This window comes from Saccostrea echinata, unplaced genomic scaffold (assembly GCF_033153115.1).
Source record: "Saccostrea echinata isolate AGI-Se365-2 ecotype Australia unplaced genomic scaffold, CSIRO_AGI_Sech_v1 ptg000033l, whole genome shotgun sequence".
Classification (NCBI taxonomy): Eukaryota; Metazoa; Mollusca; class Bivalvia; order Ostreida; family Ostreidae; genus Saccostrea; species Saccostrea echinata.
In genome coordinates this window covers 24,477,281-24,494,739 of record NW_026889782.1, presented here as the reverse complement: position 1 = coordinate 24,494,739, position 17,459 = coordinate 24,477,281, and the positions used below count along the sequence as shown (strand labels likewise).

Here is a 17,459-nt window from a genome sequence, read left to right as displayed (position 1 = left end):
CTTTGCAGACCTTACAAGGACGCTTTGCTGCAGAAGCCATAATCAATTATCTCACTTAAATAATCAGTAAAATATACACTTAAAATACTTTCAACCATTGTTTCTTTAAAAAAAAACCACTAGTAATGTCAGTTTGAAAGCGACATACTTTCAATAAATAATTTTAAGAAAAAATTATACAAAGGCTAAAAAAAAGAAAGCTGTGTCACCTTTGCTTAAAGAAGTGTTAAATACATTTAACAAGACTTTCTCTGTTAGACATAATGAATCTTAACATTACAAAATGCCAAGAAGACAAAAATTTTTGCTGGTCTAATTGTTAAAGATTGTCTCTGCAAAAGCACTTCATCTGCATTCCAGGGTGTTATACTGTTCTGTAAGACAAAATTAAAATGAGAATTTATTTATTTACTCATGAATTGAAACAAAATATTCTTAACCATGACAAATTGAGAATATTTCAGTCAAAGTATTTTAAGGGATGAAGGACACATGGTCACATGACTCTGTTTAAATACATCACAGTCTCCGTTTATATAAGTGCAAAACGTGTAAAATATCAGTTCTTGTATTAATTTTTGACAATTTGTTTTACTTTAATTTCTATATTATATAAAAATAATAAAAAGTTTTAACATTCTTGTATACATTAACAAATTGCAGAATATGTTGTTCCACTCGTCTGTTTCCCTACACTGCACATCCAGCAAGTCGATGACGTCATACACGACCTGTTAGAGAAGTTATATCATTATACTCGATAAATACACTGGCAGTATTATTGTGTAAAAACAGGTCATAATCAGAATATGATGAGATATATTGAGAAACGGGGAACACAAAAATTGTTTTTGCATGGCTGATGACAGGAATCTTTATGGGTACATGTATATTTAGCTTACTTGTGAGGTCATAGTTGGTTTTTCCCGTACTCGATAAATGTAAACATGACATGTTTTTGTCACGCTTATGCATTGTTTAACGGTGTCCTGTGCAATATTGAGGTCAGCTTCACCATTCGAATTTTTACAGTTAAACAATAAAATGAAGAACTTGCATTTCAACGTAAATTTACAAATATTGAATGATAAAATTTTTTTGCAAATTAAGTTTTTTTGCTGTTGAATTTGCATTCAAAAGGATGTAATTTTCCCCACCCAGATGCAGTGTAAAGAAGAAACTTGCTTTTTCGAATTTTAAACTCTATTCATACTCTGAAATATTTTAAAGGAGACATGTCCACTGAATTATTTTTGACCTATGCTTAAAAAATACCATTATGGACAGAGTAATTGGCCCGGAAACGCCACTTAGACACTGTAGGACATATTATTTGTCAATCAATATCTCTAAAATGAGGTAATTATATAGAAACCTAATGATATATGTGGGACAAACTAATTTAGAATTATACAAAATATAAAAGAAATTGAATGACAAGTATTTTTTTCAGCTCAAGGTCCTTCTTCCCCTTGATACTGGAGTTAGGATTCTACTTCAAGTTCATAAATGGATATCAAATAATAGAGGTAAATTAAAGAAATTCTTGGAGCATTTTTGGTTAAATACTGTTGGTCACCTCTCCAAAACTGCCTAGCTAGAGGATTATTTCAACTGAAAACACCTCTCCACAGCAAACTGGCAAGAGGATCACGTTGTTTTACAAAGTAGTCATTATTGAGTTTTCACATTATAAAAAGTAATTTCTTAACAAATAAAAAATCTTTTCTTGGTCACCTCTCCATATCTGCCTGGCAAGAGGATCATTTCAACTGAAAACACCTCTCCATGGCAAATTAGCATGAGGATTCCATCTTTGTATGTAAATCCCTACGTTTAAGACGTTTTTATTTATATATCATAGATACTTATTAAAAGTAACTTCTTAACAAATAAAAAATCTTTCCTTGGTCACCTCTCCATATCTGCCCGGCAAAAGGATCATTTCAACTGAAAACACCCCTCCATGGCAAATTAGCATGAGGATTCCATCTTTGTATGTAAATCCCTACGTTTAAGACGTTTTTATTTATATATCATAGATACTTCTTTTTAATTTAAAAAAAAAATATTATTATACCATTCATGACTTTCACTTTGCTCTATGGCAGCTATTCTTTTTTTTAACATGGTGTATTCCTTGAAGCGGACATAGAGAGGATCCGATGTGAATGTTATCAAGTTTTTGTTTTTCAAAGTAATTCCTGCAGTAGATGTTGTTCCTGATGGTGTTGGTGATGGTGGTTCAGATAGGAATATAATGTAGTGTTGTCAGGACATGATGATGCAGTGCAAAGACATATGTGATTTTTTGTACTTGGATTTTTCAACTGTTTTCTTTTTTCTCTCTTTTCATCACGTTTCCTATGGCGGTATTTCTTTCTTGCTTCAATTCCGTGATTGCCAATTACTCTATAATAACAAACTGTTATATGCTTATGTGCTTCATAAAAGTCAATACTTACATGTATGTCTGTATAATCTGAATATTTCCTTCTAAAATCATTTAATACTTTCTTCAATTGAAATGTATATGTACAGCTGAAATTCACAAAGACTATGACTCACTTCTGTCCCTTAATACAATTTTTCTGTCATCATTTATATGTGTAGAAGGAAAACATATATACTTTATGACTGGACCAGGAATTTAGCCCAGGACCCCTGTATAACTAGTCAGATGCTGCATTTACTGAGCTAGCCTACCTAGACCTATATCCAGGGTCATGATATTCCAACAAATAGACAAGCAATAATAGAAGTACGCACTGACCCTACTCTGTCTTTATAATCGATCATATACATCTTTCTGTTATTGCCTTGCTAAAGGAATATTTCTACGGCCTTGAAATTGCCAAGCTTCAAAATGGATGCATGCACACACGTATATACAAAAGCAATTAGCCCTTTCACGATAACTGCGGTACTACTCTTTTGCAGGGCAAAATAACTACATTTGGCGAAGTTTTTGATGACAGATAATTAAATGACGTATAATGAACAATTACTTTTTCGTCATATTTCACCAAAAATATATCATTTTGCCCTGCAAAAGAGGAGTACCGCAGTTATCATGAAACAGTCTATACAAATTCAAACTGATTATTAATATTTTGATCCAGGCTAACAATGTTTTAGAATTTAAGTCTAGAAAAAAAAAACATTTTCAAAAATTACACTCTACTTTTTTTTTTTGATGCTTAATCAAAATCTTAAATTACCCTTGTTCCCTGACAAACAAATTTTACTCTCTCCTCCACTTGCAAAGCACATGGGTGATGTGATGCCCTGGGATGGGGTTTCAGGAGTTCCTGCAAGATGCATAGATGCCTAATTAAATTTCCGGTTTATATTGCCGCGCGGGATTTCCAATCGTTTCAATATTTTGCCATCAGCAAGATAAAAATCAATCAATATACATCAGTATGAGTCAATTTTTCGATTCCGATAGCATTGAATTTAGTGATGATGGATCTAAAAGTGGAAACGAACATTCTGAAAACCCACCTACCTCAAAGCAAGGACAGGAGTATGTCTCAAAATCAAAAAGGCGCCGATTTTCATGTCTGCCACCAATCTTTGAATCTTCAGAGGAGGAAAGTGATGCAGGAGAGTGTCAGGTAATTTGAACGTCTTCACATTATAAATGTTTTTAAAAATATACAGCTGTAGTACATTTACTTTGCTTACAAATATATGATTCACTAGAAACTTCTGTATTTTGTTTTTACGATGAATCATGGCACTGATGATGATGCTCTTCCAACATCAAAGACTGTTGTTATACTTGTAGAGGATTCTCGAGTTGAATATCAGCTAAATAGTTTCGAAATTTTAAATGTTCAAAACAAATGCTAAGAAGGAATCAATTTTTAACTTATTACACTAATAATTAAATTTACCTTCGAACCGTTTCACCTTTTTCAAACCTAACTTCACCTTTTGTTTTCCAAAATGCGAAAACAACGTGCAATGCAGACTTTCGGAACATGCAGTGCGATGGGTTCCGAAAATTGTTGATTTAATCTACTTTCATTTTTAGGACGCTGTAGCTACGGTAACAACTCCGCCACAAGGCAGATCTGCTAATTTTGATGAAAGCCCTCGAAATCACTCAAGTGCATCAACATCAGGAGGGACGGTTCGGGGAGGAAAGGGAAAGACCGACACTCCTGTGCATGGAGAGAGTAAATGCAAGTAGATCAATGTGATCCGAAATTTCTCTAACCCGCACTTATATATTTATAACGTGCGGAGTGCGCACATGTTACAATCATAAAAGGGTCAGAAGAACTTCTGCACTTTAAGAAATGTTCAGAAGATATGCAGAATTTACTTAAGATTTATGTTAAAAGCTATTTTACCTGATATTTCTATATCACTTTGATTAATAGGAATTCATATAAGATTAAAATACTTCCAGAAAAAAAATTCAATATTGGCTTCATCTAGCCAATATTGCTTCATTTAAGGATTTTTTTAAAGGGATAGCTGCAGTAAAAATATTTTATAATATTTTTTTTAAACATAAAGTTTCTAATGAAGTCTGTAATAAAAATTAATACATTTAATCCTTGAGTCTAGAAATTGATTGCGGATTTCTCAGAAAGAAAAGACATAGTCAATACAAATTAAAAGTTAAACTTATATAAAAAATTAACACCATACCTGTATTATTACGTATGGGGTCAATTTTCTTTTTACATAGGAAAAATAGGTATTGTCAGGGGCCTATGTAAATAGATGATATTTTTGCTCACAATAAAGTACTGACAAGGTTTTTTGACATTTTTTTCACAATGTATCAGAGTACAACTCATCAAGTTACATTCGGATTTAATATTCGAACCATCGAACAAAGAAAATTTAACAGAATTTGATGTAAGGTACATGTAGAGAAGTGTAATATTTCATCATCCATGATGGGTTGATAAATTTTTTTAAATTATTTATTTTAGCATTAAGAAGTGTCCTTGACACACTTCTCAAGCAGCAAAATGAAATACTCGAGAGGATCAAAGTCCTGGAGCAGAAAGAGCAAGAAAGAGAGGGTTCTAGGGAGGAAAAAATTCATGTTCCCCCAAGTGTACGGGTAAATGATTTAATTTCATGGCCATACATGCCTCAATATTTAAGACATTTATTTTTATTTAGAAAGTCCTCTTCATGTTTTTATAAAATGTGTACACATGTTTCTAGCTATTACCAAGTATATTATCTGCTATGTTTTTCTTTCCCTTAAATTGTACTGTCAGAATGCTGTAAGAGATGGATACAGTGATGGCTTAAAGAGAGGTTTCACATGGAATTTTGAGAAGAAAAGGTTAGTTTCTCATGTCACTTACCAGTACTCTTATTGAATTCTCAATAAAATAAATATATGTATCTGTCACCTTCATCTTTTATATATACGGTCACATTTCTTAATGACGTGGTTTAATTAGCTTAAATTTGAATAAAACTTGTCCCAGAAAAGAGGAAAGACACAAACAGCCCAAAATTATTTTATGTTACCTATTTTTAAGATTTTAATTAAAATCTTTATTAATAAACTTTATGTGTACATCAAGTAACCGTTATTTGTTAATGGTATTAGGTTATTGAGCAATTAAAGAAAGAATAGTCATTAGTTAAATGTTTTGCATTTATCATGAAAACTATTTATGATATGGATTTTATACAAAATAGACCACAGGATGATGAAAACCAGGAGATCCACTTTCGTCAAAGGCTGGAATGCCAGTGTAGAAGAGAAGATAATTCAATGTAAGTTTAAATGGAAGAAAGATTTAAACATGTATTTTGCTGACATATATGTAGCTGTGTTTATTATCATATTTCCATGTTTTGATTTATTCCTAGATGTAATAAGTAATAAATATTTTCTTTTATTAAGGTGGTCTGCGAAGATATTTCCTGTCCAAAAAACAGAAAGATGTTTTAACAAAGAAGAACAAGCTCCAAGATCAAAAGCAGAAGAGAGTCCTGTATGAAAGGAAGAAGGAGGTAATAATACCTGTTATACAGGAGTACCTTTAAAAAAAGATCTAATGATTTGATCAGCACATATTCTTTTTAATTTTTTTAATAGACGATAAACATTCAAAATTACTGGTAATGCAGATAAGTGTATTGTGTATACATCTGTGTGTGTCTCTTAATTATTACTGTATGTATGAGCTGTTATCTTGCTAACTTGTACTTAATATTAATTATCTTATCTTTTTCAGAAAGCAAAGCGCAGGACTCGGGCCCTAGAACATCTTAAAAACAGAGGGTGGCAAACGGAACAGAGGAGGGCCCAAATACAAAAAATCCTCAAAGTTGATTTCACATCCAGTGATGAGGAGTGTGAGGAGGGGTTTGTCACTCATCCCCCATCTTGGCAGAGTGACACCTATGCCAAGGTTAAGAGTACCTTGGATAAGGTTTATCTTGAGACCTGCTCCTTGAAGAGCAAACGCTTACTTTAAAAGCGACGTATTGGAGCTAGTCACGTTAAGGAGCCCCCTACTATTCCAGAAGAATGTTTGTGGATGCTAAAAAAAGATTAAATTAGAAAATAAGAAAAACATATCATCATTTGGTTTATTTCTTTTGGCATTTTTGTTAATGAAAAATTCCATCCTAATACGTGACTACCTCCACTACTCTTTTACATTATTCTGCTGTTGAAGAAACCTTACATGTCTGCATACATATCATTCATTTCCTCAATGTACATTTTTTAAAATGGAAATTCACTATAATGTAAAATAATTTTCCTAATTTTTTTCCATTTATTTTCCTCCTTTTGAATAATTTTTCACAAAATCTTTATTCATTTGTTAATTTGGTTTAATTAACAAGATCTTTATTTGTTAGTTTAATTACAGATGAATATGTATAATGTTTTTTTTTTTAATAAGGCACTATCAGAATATATATGTGAGAAATCTAGAAAATACAAGCACGTGTGCCGAGATCTGATTGGCTAAGGTTGTTAGTATTTATAACTTTCTTGATAGTTATAGAAAGAAGATGAAATTCAGAGTATGTATAGATAATACAAGTTCCTACATTATTCAATCATCAGAAATAAATACGAGGACATCCATGCACGCGTGTGGATTTTTGATTGATTGATATTCATGTTACTGTAACTTTCTACATTTTCAGTGAAATTCTTTGAAATCTAATTTTTATTATGGCATTCTATGAGTTGATGTACATGTATATGGTAATTTCTAAAATCATACGCATGCACATGTACTTAAATCTGATTTGCTTATGCTCATTGTGCTTTATATGTTCGTTGTTATTTCCCCAAAATACTTTGGAAAACAAGCATTCTGAGAGTATTGCATTAGCAATACTAGTCCCCTACCGGCAAGTGTAATCTGGTTCCCGTAAAAATTGAAAATGCCATAATTCAGACAAAAATTAATGAAACGGGACGAAATGCAAACTATCTATAAGTAATCAAGGTAAAGCCACATACCAAAATTCAGCTCTATATCTACAAGCGTTTAGAAGAAAATTGCGGAAAACCCGTAAAAATTGAAAAGACCGTAATTCCGTCAAAAATCAATGAAGCGGAACGAAATGCAAACTTGATCTGTAACTCATCAAGATACACTCACATACCAAAAATCAGCTCAATATCTGCAAGCGTTTAGGAAAAAAGTGCGGAAAACCAAGTGGGACAGACTGACAGAGGGACAGACAGACAGACGGACGGACAGACTCAGAGGAAACCTATAGTCCCCTCCGGTTTCACCGGTAGGGGACTAATAAGTAGTAAAGTCTAGAATACAACAATTTTGCTTAATTTAATTAAGCTTATAGTGAATGGGGCCCCAAAGGGAGTAGGGGGAGTATTTGGGGAACATCTGTAATGGTGTCCGTTACAATTAGAACTATGTATACACATGTAGTTAAAATTTGCTTGATTTTTTTTATGCAGTAAATGTAACTCAATAATATGCCTTCTCTAACAGTGTCATTGAATTTAGAGATCTGATTTTAGTAAAGATGGTAAAACCTCATTAGGACAAAGGCATCAACATACAAGTTTTATATATTCCTTTAAGTCCAGCGCTTGATAGTTATGCCTTATTTTTATTTTTGTTTTTTTATATGTTTTTTGTTTATTTGTACGAAAAATGAAAGATTGTTATTTCATACTACATGTGTATTTGTATGATCCTTTCAAACTGATGGATTGCAGTTCTTTACTTATACATGTACCATTAAACTGCTGAAAAAGGTGGCCAAGTGTTTTTGTTTTTGGTTTTTGGGGTTTTTTTTTTTTTGCACATGTGAAAGGATATTAAAGAGCATTGTTTCCTTACTCTGAACACCATGTTAAAGTGGAGATTTAAGGGTTAAAAAGGTTTTGTTGGCCTTAAAAATGCTGCATAAAAGTTGAAATTAAATGCAGAAATTTGTGAAAAAGTTGAAAATTTGTATAATCAAAAGATCTGCAAAAGTTGCAAAAGATAAACTTTATGTTCGAAAAGGTCCAAAAAGAAGATGTATCAAAATCTGAAAGGTATATAAAAGTAGATATTTTTAATGACAAAGTTACAAAAAGGGTCAAATTTTGTAACATGAAAAGGTGCAAAAATACAGCATTTTTCTCAAAAAGATGGAAAAAATATAATATTTTGATGCAAAAAAGGTGTATAAAATGGGCCATTTGGATATCTTTTTTGTATCCAAAAGCTGTTCAAAATTTGATCTTTTGTACCTTTCATAAAAAAATTAAAGGAGTATGAAAGGTGTCAAAAGGTGATTGAAATGTGGCCTTTTGTTTATCTTTTGGATATACAAAAGGTGGTTTCTCGTGCAGTGATGCTATCAACACTCTTCAACATTGAAAAATGTGGTGTCAGACGGGCAATAACAACAGCCAGGAGAGAACTTTCTGAGACTTTTACTCCAAAATATGTGGGATTTGACCATATCTCAAGGGAAGAGATTATCCAGGAGCACACAACACCACTTGCTAAGGAGCTGTTTGGCAGTGACTTACACAATCCAGCTACTTTAGTCGTGGATGGAACCTACATTTTTATCCAGAAAAGTAGCAACTTCAGGTTCCAGCGCATACTAAAACTTCAATAAATATTACATAAATATTACATAAAATTGATTGAATGTTTGAACTTTTTGAATTTTGGTCTAGATGTGGCATTGACATGCAAATAATTCCTTCAACTTTTCTAATTATCTGGTAGAATAAGACTTACAATGCATTTTGAGCATGAATCCATCAATGCTATTTATTTTAATCTGGTTTAATTCACATTATGTTAATTATAATTTTAAAAATAATAAAATGGGAATGAAATAAACGTTGGAACTCACATTGAAATATATTGTACAAGTGTCAGATCAGATAGATTTTACTGTATTTATGTTCTGTTAAAGAGTTTATCGATCAATTATCGATCAAAAACTACTTCCTGAGGAGTTCGATCGATTACTGATCGTTGACCATAAGTAATCAATCAATTAGTGATCGATTACTGATCTGATCGATTAATCATGTCTGGAAATTAGAATTCCTTCAAATAAAGAAAACATCAAACTCGTTGTGATAGAGATTCCAAATGCTATCGAGATGGCCTTTGTTAGGGTAATTGATGCATTATCTGATAAAATTTTACATAGGGGCATTCTCTACTGCACTTCCATTAAGGATGCTTTCAACTTGTATTCCTACATTATGCCATTCCAATTTTTTTCTGTTTAGCGTCCTTAAAAATCTTCTTCTCAAGAACAGCAAAACCATGATTGGACATATTTATACGGAAGCATCCTCCGGTAGTGTATATTTAAGTTTGTTCAATTTATATTGAAGCATCCTCAGGTAGTCGTTTTTCAAGTTTGTTCAAATCATGACCCCCGAGAGTAGGGTGGTGTCACATTTTTGTATTTAATTTTTCAATACTTAATGACTTCTACTTTTTCTTAGCCAAAGTGTTCAGATGAGCGATGTGACCCATGGGCCTCTTGCTTCTTTTCCAAATGATCAAAAAATAGGGCTCACTGAGGGTGTGACTGGTCAACAGGGGACAACGTTAATCTTCCACTATTTGTAATTAAAGACATCGATTCTGCTGTAATCTTCTCCTGAATCTTTATAAAAAATACTACTCATGGACAAAGAAATGATTGACAACTATGATAAATATTTTATTCGATGTTGTTGAAACAAAATTCAAATCAGTTAACATGATTTCATAAATATCTTATTCCTTTCTTCAGAGGAAGATAACGAGTAGGTAATGATACAAGATTTAGAAATCTGCGTGAAACAGATAACGGACGAAATTCAAAAAGGCTTGGTCCAAATAAAGAATGTTGTGGGGAGATTGATGAATTGAAGGGTAAACTTCAATCTTGCAACAACGAGATATCAGCTATTAAAAAAGGGGACGCAGAACTGAAAGCAAAAATACGAGTTCTGCAACAGGAAAATCTCGACGGTACAAATCTCGACAGTGCCCTTAACAAAACCCTCAGAAGGATGCAATTCTCATTAAATCCCTAACCCTTAAATTAAATTAAATTGGTAGACATCCATGTAAACCAACATGATGAGGATTTTGACGAATAGAAATGTGATTTCCCCAGCCGTTGCACTACGCCCAAACTGTCAACCTCAAGAAGGCAAAAAATTCTACTGGAAATGGAACAAAGACGCTGAGGCCTGACTTTTCAATCAATGTTTTGCAAAACCATTTCTCCCAAAGTAAACAAGCAAAAATAGACATTTTTCAAAAAAGGGCTACATGAGAACATGTGGGCAGACAAAACTACTTGGCGGGTAAGAGTGTTCAATAAAATCGACACCGTGTAAATCAAACACCTTAGTTACTATGTCGATTTTATGTTTTCTGCTGTTTCAATATATCAAACACATGTTGATATTATTTAGTACAAAGTTTAATAACATACGTACAAGATATGTATATATGTGTATTTGTATTCACTTCATTTCTAAAACAACATTGATCAATCATGATTTTATCAGATGTCTATAAAGGTTTTGATCACTAATCACAAGTTTTGTATTTTCAGCAACAATTTTTTAAGGTTGATACCATTCTATTATTGATAAGAATATTTAAAACTTCACAAATTCTTGCAGGTTCCTTTTCGACAATTGCACATGAGAACTCATTAAAATGTACACTTTATTTATTTTTTCTTAATAAAAATCAATATTATTCGGTAAATCAGTATCATTTAGTGTTATCCTTTTCTCAATTACAATATTGCACGGAAAATTTATCTTAGAATATGGAAAAATAAGTTTTATTACATATTATATTTCTTTTCCTTACTTTTTAATTATGTTAATTAATAAGCAACTACAATTTCTTATATCCTGTACAATAAGAAGAATTCTTGAATTACAGTTAAGTATTTACGGATTTGGATAAAGATTATGGTTAAGTGTTGCGCCTCAGTTGTGGGATAATTAAGAAAAATGCTTAGGTTCCAAGTGTGGAATTGTCATATGACATGATAATCTTACTTATATTATGACCTACTGATGTGAAAATACACTTTATATTTTAACTCGAAATTTTTTTGTTTTTGAAAGCAGCAAATGTATTACCTGGTATCTTTCGTTCTAAGCAAATTGTTTAATAAAACTCGTAAGCTTCTTGAATATTTTTCAGATTACGTTGAATGACCTCATGAAGACATTCAATTTCTTGTGCACTCCATCGACTGTAAAAACCTTTGTGTTTTCCTCTTCTCTCTGTATAGTGCACTACTTCTCGTTCAGAGGAGAAATTGATTTGTACATCTACAAAATGATCATTAAGTTCATCTGTGAGCTCTGTTGCTTCTTAATCAGTAGAAATTATTTCCTCTTCTTCTTGGATATTACAGGGTTCCGAAAAGGCTGCAGGTATACCTTCATGTAGTCTGTACCCTTTAAATGTAACAACGGAGGATAGTGTATGCTCGGTTAAATTTTTTTCCTCTTTAAAAGCTGTTGATAACTTTTGCATTGGGTCTGTATGGATGTATGTAGAGAGTGGAATTTTCTGAAATTGACGAACCAATAATTCTGCAATAAACCCATGCAGGAAACGCAAGTTGCAATTTGTATCAGGAAAGGTCGATTTAAGTTACTGTCTACCAAACGTAATGCAATTTCCGGAATCCATGGAAACACTAAGCAACCTAGCTCGTCTTTAAAAGCGTTAAACTTAGAAGAATGAACTAGATCGTATTCTTCCGTGTAGTTTATGATCTCTAGTGTCATAACGAAATAATCTTCATGTAGTAATTCAACTTCTTCGATAATCTTTAATACGAAGTTAGAGTTCCACGCCAACCGCTTATTATGAGATTTGTTTCTTGTTCGGCAATCTGGGGGAGGGGGGGGGAATAAGTTTCAGACCCTGTACACCTAAACGCAAAACAGTCGGTACATCTCTGCCCATCTCTTCCATCAAAGCTAAGCCTCTTTTAAATGTATAAGGTTCTTTAAAGACGTCTTTAACTAAATATGTACATAAAGTTTGCACAGTTATTCTACCAGATAATGTGGTACAGTTATTCTACCAGATAATGTGGTCCATCGAGGACATGTCTTTTCTTTTAATGAAGCCAGAAATTACCTGTCTGCTTTTAAAGTGGTTTTAGGATCCTCCTGAATATCGTGCAAAAGAAGTATCAATGATCGCATTCCAAGCTGCAGGTCTGTTGCATGAAGGAAATCAGAAAAATTGAAAAAAAAAAACGTTTTATCCGCATTACATTACATGGCCCATGTCATATGTAATGATGCCAAATAGAGGAGGTGTTGATGTCTCATCCAAGCACAGGTAGTGCAATCATCGAAGCACAAGAATCTATTTTCCCATGTCAAACTTCTATTTGGACTTGGTAGTCCTGGTCCCAAATTCACTGAATATGATCAAGACTTAAATGCATTTAACCGTCCCCTCCACAATTTTTCATTTGCACATTCTAGCTGAAACACTCTCCATGCTGAAAAAAAAAAACGCTTTACCACCATTGTCTCTAAAATACAGTCCATTTCCTCCGACAGAAAATATCCAATTGATCTGATTATTTCCACAAATGATTTAGGTTTATCCAATGTTAGTCGAACTGGTATAAGAAAAGGGTACTGTAAAATTAATTTTGTTAATTGATCTTCATTAGACAGATGCCAGAGATATAACAGATAAGTAATTTCCCTCACATACCGTACATTTTCTACTCGAGATTTTACTGTTCCTACCTGTTCCAGCCTGTATCTTACACTGGACCATGATGTGGATGGCATAGTTCTTGGCTTGTCCTCCCTCATAGCTATGCAGTTTCAAGTCCGATAGTTGAATGTTCTTCCTTAAAGTTTATGGCCACTGAAGCCAGTGATTTCCATTGTGAAGAAGCATCTAGATCTGGATAGGTTTTTTGTGGTCTCAACAGGGAGTTCACCGACTTAATGGAAAGAGGTATTCTTTCCAGGTGCCTGTTCATTAGACAGTCCGCCTATTTACCGCCATTTTACAGTCTAATTTGGATAGCAGACATGGATGTGAAGCAACTTCTAAGACAGATACTGTTGGAAGATTTATCTGTGCGCTTATTGCAACTCTGTGGAGATACACATCACATTAAGCCACAGACTAATCTACACACTGTGTCAGGAGCCATTGTCAATTGTGGAATGTTCCACTAGTCCACCATGGAGCGCTAGCCACAGACTAACCTACACACTGTGTCAGGAGCCATTGTCAATTGTGGAATGTTCCACCATGGAGCGCTAGCCACAGACTAACCTACACACTGTGTCAGGAGCCATTGTCAATTGTGGAATGTTCCACTAGTCCACCATGGAGCGCTTCAACAGGGAGACCGATAAGTATATGTCTGACTGCAGATATAACATCAACATCCTGCGCAGACTGAGCTGTTGACTAGAATATGTGTTCGCTCCTAGTAACTTATTGTCGGAGATTGATTCAATTTCCATTATCCGATCCTCAGAGTTACAGAAATTGTTACAAGAACATTATCTACTTGTACCCTTTGACATGAAGAATGATGCTCTTTGTGTTGCCCTGAGGAAAGAAGGTAACTTCTTGATAAAGGATCTATCAGAAGGAGTTGAGCCTTACCTTTAAGGCTTACCAATGCGAATTTGCAATAGAGAAATTCTGTGAGGTCACTCATTCTCAGTCTTGACAACTTCCATAAATTTGGGACCACACACAGAGAGAGAGAGAGAGAGGGAGAGTCACGTGACTGAGCTAGAATAAGGTCGTGTTTCGACTTTACTCCTTCTTTTTGACAATGTTTGGCCTTTCTGAAGGCCCTGTCTGTCGCTTAATACAGTGAGTTACAGACACAAATTGTTTACCTGGCAGTATATACATGTTTTTGTGCATTTTAATTCTTTGGATTTATGTTAAGTTAGCATTTAGTGTATTTACTACACGTTGTGTTGTACCTGTATTGTTTTACCTGTGTTTTGCGTCCTGTAGACTCCTGAACGTTTATATTATCGTGTAAATTATTTCAACATGAAAGGTGTAACAAACCAGTGTTTAATAAAAGATACACAAACAAAAATAAATTCCAAAATTACAGAATATGTTTCATTGCAAGCTGTGCAGGCTTTTGTCGGTTGAAATATTTATGTTTGTCCAGCTGGACCGGAGCCTATGGCATGTATACCCGTGCGACGAATCAAGCAGACAACAGCTAGGTATTACAAGGCATTGCTCTGAACAATCAGAAATTCAACGTCTATGGAATAAAACGTTAAGTTAGCTAAAAGAAATGCCGTACCTGCTGGGGTGATCAGCACTTCACATACAAGTGCAAAAAAAGGGTTCCAAATGCAAGGTTTATCCACAAGCTGGGAATGAAGATTGTCCCAAATACATGTATCCTAAACAACATCCTCATTCAGTTTCAATATTTTGTAGAAATGATAACGTTTTGTCAAACTTCTTCTCCGTTCTTTTAAAGTGTTTGGAGAAAATTTTCAGTCGACAGAACATGCATTCCAATGTGCTAAAGCGATACAATCTGGTGATTAGCTGGCAGCCGATAAAATAAGAGAATCTGAAACAAGGTTGGACGCTAAACATATTGGAAACCTTATTACTCTAATAGACGCCTGGGCCTCAGACAAAGAAAAGACACAGGAAGAAATTATATGTTGTAAAGAGGGTCAGGTGGAGGAATTCAGAAGCGTCCTTGAATCATCTAAAATTCTACGACCTTGTAGAAGCTACATACGACGACTTTTAGGGAACTGGCTTGAATCTCTCTCAAACTATGCACACCAAAGCCAATGCGTAGCCCGGCAAAAATACACTAAGATCATGGCTGGCTATAGGAATACACATAAAAACAAACAGCGGTCTGGTTCAACGCCTGCATCTACCTCCAACATGCGTCAAAACGACACTGATGCGTTGTTAGATGCAGCTAAAGAATAAGGCATTAACCCAGTAACTGGTGGTAAATTCGTTAAAGATCTCTTCGACCTCGAAGGGAAATTCTATTATAATGTTTGTTTGTTTATTGTTTAACGTCCCTCTCGAGAATTTTTAATTCATGTGGAGACGCCACCACTCGCCGGTGGAGAGCTGAAAATTTTGACTTAAACTCGGCATTCAGGACCATTGAGCAGTGAGGGATCTTTTTCGTGCCAGCACTTACTGCGACACGGGACCTCAGTTTATCCGGTCTCATCCAAAGGACAGGTGTCTACGCCCCACAGTGGGATTCGAACCCGCGACGTAAGGATCAACTCCTTACCCCGAGACTCTAGAGCAAACGCTCTAACCACTGCGCCACGCGGGCGGCTCTATGATCATTTCCTTAGTGTACTAAATACAAGTCCAATTATATCTGTGAAAACTATTTGCTGAAAAGAACATTTAAACCTTTAGAAAAGATCGTAGATACCAGTAAAAGCTCATATATTAACATAACAAATATTAAATGTCTACTTTATGCGACACAAAGAAAAAACCATCTCTTGATAAGCTAAAGTGTAAAACGTTATATAACGCTTTCATTACTCAAAATTTTATTTAATTGCACTCTGAAAATACATGGACTAAACTTTTGAATGTTAATTTTGAAAAACACAGTGCAAATTTATGCATCAAAAATTACAAAAGTTAAAGATAAGACAGGATCATCGGATTATCCTTTTGGTCAGAATCTCATCTACTCATCTTAAGGAATACATTTTTATTTCTGGCTTTTATTAAAAGATCATCCTAAGCCACTAAGATTAATTAGCAGCTGGAATCTGATCACTAACTTATTCTGCCTTCACTGACCGATCCAAAACATCCCTAGGTAGTTAAATAGGATCAGTGATATATGACCAGTAGTTTGCTTTAACACAGGTGTTGCAATACACCAGTAACTGGAGACTGGACATAAGTATAAAAGGGTGAACTTTTGTGAACTTTATCCTGTTGTTTGATTTGTGATCACTAACTTATTCTGCCTTTCACTGACCGATCCAAAACATCCCTAGGTAGTTAAATAGGATCAGTGATATATGACCAGTAGTTTGCTTTAACACAGGTGTGGCAATACACCAGTAACTGGAGACTGGACATAAGTATAAAAGTGTAACGTGTGTCCAGCCGAGCGGTCTAAATATTCAAGTGGACACGTACCCGGTTACACCCGGAATTTCTGCAGTGCAATAACCTAAATAAATGATCTGTATCTGGTCCACTAGGACACAAACTTAATCAATATATTTACGATGATTATTTAAACAATTTACTCAATCAATATATTTACTATGATTCGCATAACTAATCTTAAAGAAATCAAGGGACAATTTGACTCTGGACCACCTGTCCTACACTAAACCAATGTCCCCGGACAACTGGCCCAACCAAGGGCCCTGGTTACGAACAAGAGGTCTCTAGTCAACTGGCGTCTCCAGCTCACTTTGGCACTAGAGTACAGACTTATTCAGCCTTTATTTCCAATGCTAAAGCTACGGTGGTCGACCAGTTGATGCAACCTATACTATAAGGCTTATTCAGCCCTGTAGTAACCTTTATTGCGATTCTGCTAATTCAACGTCCTCACTTATTTCTTTACCCTTACCTGGTAACTACTCTGCAGCTACAGCGAACAAACTCGCAAACAGACTCCAAGGAGACTTCAAATAGACTGACTGAAGCTGCCAACACCCGCTATATATATAGTATTGGACTAGTCTATTTCATGGTAGGGGAGACAGGTTATTCCATGTCCAAAAAAAACCTTAACTACCCTATTAACATAGATTGGTACAACCCTGATTCATCACATCACCCACCCCTTTAAGTCATACGTCCCGTATGAAAACAACAACAATTTAAAGTATTAAATATTTATGATGTTTTGCTTCTTTAAATGAACAGAATATCTTTCTGAATGTCAAAATGATTTTTTTTTTT

The 17,459-nt window shown here is 34.4% G+C and overlaps 1 pseudogene; it reads left to right on the top strand.

The window, feature by feature from the left end:
* The first annotated feature begins 3,732 nt into the window (after positions 1-3,732).
* Positions 3,733-6,705, top strand: LOC133198303 (uncharacterized; annotated as a pseudogene).
* Positions 6,706-17,459: the final 10,754 nt, after the last annotated feature.